We start from the raw sequence: 5000 nt of genomic DNA, 5'->3' as shown, positions 1-5000 counted from the left end.
AGCTATACACTGAGTGGAGAAAACATTAGGAACACCTTCCTAATATTGAGCTGCACCCCCTTTTGCCCTCAAAACAGACTCAATTCGTTGGGGCGTGGACTCTACAAGGTTTCGAAAGCATTCCACGGAGATGCTGGCCCATGTTGACTCCAATGCTTCCCACAGTTGTGTTAAGTTGGCTGAATGTCATTTGGGTGGTGGACCATTCTAGATACACACGGGAAACTATTGAGTGTGAAAAAAACCCAGCAGTGTCGCAGTTTTTGTTACACACAAACCGGTGCGCCTTGCACCTCCTACCAAACCCTGTTCAAAGGCACTTAAATAGTTTGTCTTGCCCATTCACCCTCTGAATGGCACACATACAGTCCATGTCTCAAGGGTTTAAAAATACATCTTTAACTTCTTTGGGGTAGGGAGCAGTATTTTCACGTCCGGATGAAAAGCATGCCCAGAGTAAACGGCCTGCTACAAAGCCATAAAAGCTAGAATATGCATATTATTAGTAGATTTCTAAAGCTGTTTGAATGATGTCTGTGAGTATAACAGAACTCATAAGGCAGGCAAAAAATTGAGAAAAAAATCAAACCAGGAAGTGGGAAATCTGAGTTTGGTCGCTCCTATTGAAGATACAGTGGGATATTGGTAATGTTGCACTCCCTAAGGCTTCCACTAGATGTCGACAGTCTTTAGAACTTTGTCTGATGCTTCTACTGTTAGGTGGGGCCGAAGGAGAAGGGAATGAGTAAGGTCTGCCATGAGCTGACCATGCTCTGACCATGCGCGTTCACATGAGAGGGAGCTCTGTTCCATCGCACTTCTGAAAACAATGGAATTCTCCGGTTGGAATATTATTGAAGATTTATGTTCAAAACATCCTAAAGATTGATTCAATACATCGCTTGACATGTTTCTACTGACTGTTACGGAACTTTTTGACATTTCGTCTGCTTTTAGTGACCACGCTTCGTGACTTTGGATTTGTTTACCAAACGCGCTAACAAAAGTAACTATTTGGACATAAATGATGGACATAACCGAACAAAACAAACATTTATTGTGGAAGTGGGAGTCCTGGGAGTGCATTCCGACGAAGATCAGCAAAGGCAAGTGAAGATTTATAATGCTATTTATGGACTTTTGTTGACTGCATAATATGGTGGATATATTTGTGTCTTGATTGGGCTCTGAGCGTCAACTAAGATTATTGCATGGTTTGCTTTTTCCGTAAAGCTTTTTTGAAATCTGACACAGCGGTTGCATTAAGGAGAAGTGGATCTAAAATGCCATGCATAACAGTTGTATCTTTTAGCAATGTTTATTATGAGTATTTCTGTAAATTGATGTGGCTCTCTGCAAAATCACTGGATGTTTTGGAACTACTGAACGTAACGCGACAATGTAAACTCAGATTTTTGGATATAAATATGAACTTTACCGAACAAAACATACATGTATTGTGTAACATGAAGTCCTATGAGTGTCATCTGATGAAGATCATCAAAGGTTAGTGATTCATTTTATCTATATTTCTGCTTTTTGTGAATCCTCTCTTTGGCTGGAAAAATGGCTGTGTTATTCTGTGAATAGGCACTCACCTAACATAATCGTTTGGTTTGCTTTTGTCGTAAAGCCTTTTTGAAATCGGACACTGTGGCTGGATTTACAACAAGTGTATCTTTAAAATGGTGTAAAAAACATGTATGTTTGAGGAATTGTAATTATGGGATTTCTGTTGTTTTGAATTTGGCGCCCTGCAGTTTCACTGGCTGTTGAAGAGGTGGGATGCTACCGTCTCACATACCTTAGAGGGGTTAACTGGCTCCTCCCCTTCATCTACACTGATTGAAGTGGACTTAACAAGAGACATCAATAAGGAATCATAACTTTCACCTGGTTCACTATTTCATGGAAAGAGCAGGTGTTCCCATTGTTTTGTACTCAAAAAGTGGAGGTTTAACACACACACACACACACACACACACACACACACACACACACACACACACACACACACACACACACACACACACACACACACACACACACACACACACACACACACACACACACACACACTTCCTTTTCAGTGCCAAGGTTTACACCCTGTGGTGTTTGTCCTGCACTGTTGGCCACATGACCGCATGCATTTGAATGTCGGTTGGAGTGCATCCCTCCTCTTCATCCAGAGAGAAGACAAGAACCATAGAAGACGACACACACAATGAAGGCTTTTACCCGAGAGGGGCTTAGAGGGGGGGGGGGGGGTACGCTGAGGTGCAACTCTGGCAGGGTAGGTACTTTCAGGGCACGTGGGGTAAAGGGAGTGGGGTAAAGTTAACGCCGTAAAAAGAGTGGAGGTGCTTGATTTAGGTGACGAGTCCCTTTCTCCCCGTCTCCCCCACAGAGAGTGGTTTTGGTTTGGCTCTTCCATAGAGGAGTGACCTGGGAGAGAGGAAACAGACAAAGGGAAAAGGGGAGACAGCACACGGATCCTAATGAAGCCATAAATCAAACGTCCGGTGAGAAAAGACTCCGAAGGAGGATCACATCGCCGGGGATCAATGGAGACACATCTAAAGGAGGAGACAACAACAGCCGGAAAACACACACACACAGCTAGAAGGACACAGACAAGTGCATGCATGTATACACAGGCTGAACAACAGCCTCATAAACACACCCATATACACACTTGAACATACACACACACTCTCTCACAAAGGCGCAGAGTAACTGAGACACATGCTTGTCTTCAATCTATTAAACTTCCTCGTACATTGTCCCCCCTACCACCCAGGAGGGCTCTGAGTTACACCTCCACGCTCAATCCCTCTCGTCTAAATAATATCAGCCGTGATAAATGGCGCCATAACTCTGATATCCACAATCAATCTCTGCTTTAAAGACACATCCATCTTCAGTAATTCTGATGGGGGGGGGGGGGTCCAGGGGAGTGTGAGAGGTGGGGAGGGGAGGGGGGAGCCGAGGGAAGACGTGACTGTTTTCCTGACCTCCTGGCGGGGGACTAGGGTGGGGGACAGGGGGGACCCGGTGGAGGCGGGCCACTGAGTGATGTCTGTCAGCTCACATCTGGCTGGGAAAATAAACTAGGCTTTATGAAGACAAATGAAAAGGGCTGTTCCTGCTGCCACCGCCGAGACACAGCGAGAGTGAGAGCGCGGTGGAGAGAGAGAGAGAGAGAGGAGACAAAGAGGCAAAGAGAGAGACTGAATAAAAAAGGGAGCGAGGGGGAGAGAAGCAAAGCAGCCATTAACGTAGTCACGCTGCAAAGACGCAGGGCTCACTTAGTCAAAACCTTGTCTTTCTCTCTTCTCGCTCTTCTTTTTTTCCTCTCTTGTTATCAGTCGTTGAGTGGCACGCCAGGAACATTCTAGATGGCAATATGGCCGCAGTATGAGGAAGACCAAAGACAAGACACTGTCTCCTTCCTTTCATCCTCAGTGGTTGTGCAGGGGGGGAGGAGTGGGGGGTGGAGTGAACTAGGGCTGGGAATTGCCAGGGACCTCGCGGTACAATATTATCACGATACCTAGGTGCCAATATGATACAGTTGAAGTCAGGTTGGCGTTATTAAAACTCGTTTTTCAACCACTCCATACATTTCTTCTCAACAAACTACAGTTTTGGCAAGTCTGTTAGGACATCTAATTTGTGCATGACAAGTAATGTTTCCAACAATTGTTTACAGACAGAATATTTCACTTATAATTCACTGTATCACAATTCCAGTGGGTCAGAAGTTTACATGCAGTTGACTGTGCCTTTAAACAGCTTGGAAAATTCCGGAAAATGATGTCATGGCTTTAAAAGCTTCTGATAGGCTAATTGACATCATTTGAGTCAATTGGAGGTGTACCTGTGGATGTATTTCAAGGCCTACCTTCAAACTCAGTACCTCTTTGCTTGACGTCATGGGAAAATCAAAAGAAAAAAAGAAATAGAACTGTTTGGCCATAATGACCATCGTTATGTTTGGAGGAAAAAGGGTGAGGCAAGGAGCAAGGAGGCCTACAAACCTGACTCAGTTACACCAGCTCAGTCAGGAGGAATGGGACAAAATTCACCCAAATTATTGTGGGAAGCGTGTGGAAGGCTACCCGAAACGTTTGACCCAAGTTAAACTATTTAAAGGCAATGCTACCAAATACTAATTGAGTGTATGTAAACTTCTGACCCACTGGGAATGTGATGAAAGAAATAAAAGCTGAAATTAATCATTCTTTCTACTATTATTCTGACATCTCACATTCTTAAAATAAAGTGGTGATCCTAACCGGGATTTTTTACTAGGATTAAATGTCAGGAATTGTGAAAAACTGAGTTTAAATGCATTTGGCTAAGGTGTATGTAAACTTCCGACTTCAACTGTATGTATCGCGATTCTCACAGTTCTATATGTATTGCGATTCGATAATTACATTTGATTGCAATTGGGATGTTCCAAACATATTGCTGACATATGTCTGCTGCAGAGGAACAAGAGAGTGCCATGAGAAAGTTCTGATCGGTCATGGAAATAAAAGATGAGGGAAAAAATGATGGCGTTTTGGTGCAGGTACAGCCAACTAGTGCAAAAATAATATTGCGATATTGTCAAAACGATAAGCTACGATATATTGTCAAAAATAATATACACTGCTCAAAAAAATAAAGGGAACACTTAAACAACACAATGTAACACCAAGTCAATCACACTTCTGTGAAATCAAACTGTCAACTTAGGAAGCAACACTGATTGACAATAAATTTCACATGCTGTTGTGCAAATGGAATAGACAACAGGTGGAAATTATAGGCAATTAGCAAGGCACCCCCAATAAAGGAGTGGTTCTGCAGGTGATAACCAGACCACTTCTCAGTTCCTATGCTTCCTGGCTGATGTTTTGGTCACTTTTGAATGCTGGCGGTGCTTTCACTCTAGTGGTCGCATGAGACAGAGTCTACAACCCACACAAGTGGCTCAGGTAGTGCAGCTC

General features: G+C 43.4%; 1 protein-coding gene across 1 annotated transcript in view; it reads right to left on the bottom strand.

The window, feature by feature from the left end:
• The window catches only part of LOC139394466 (teashirt homolog 1-like), a 42192-nt gene that overhangs the window by 21592 nt on the left and 15600 nt on the right, over nucleotides 1–5000 (bottom strand). The window lies entirely within an intron of this gene.

This window comes from Oncorhynchus clarkii, chromosome 3, assembly GCF_045791955.1.
Source record: "Oncorhynchus clarkii lewisi isolate Uvic-CL-2024 chromosome 3, UVic_Ocla_1.0, whole genome shotgun sequence".
Lineage (NCBI taxonomy): Eukaryota > Metazoa > Chordata > Actinopteri > Salmoniformes > Salmonidae > Oncorhynchus > Oncorhynchus clarkii.
The sequence above is the reverse complement of the archived record's forward strand: the minus strand, read 5'-3'. Positions and strand labels throughout refer to the sequence as shown.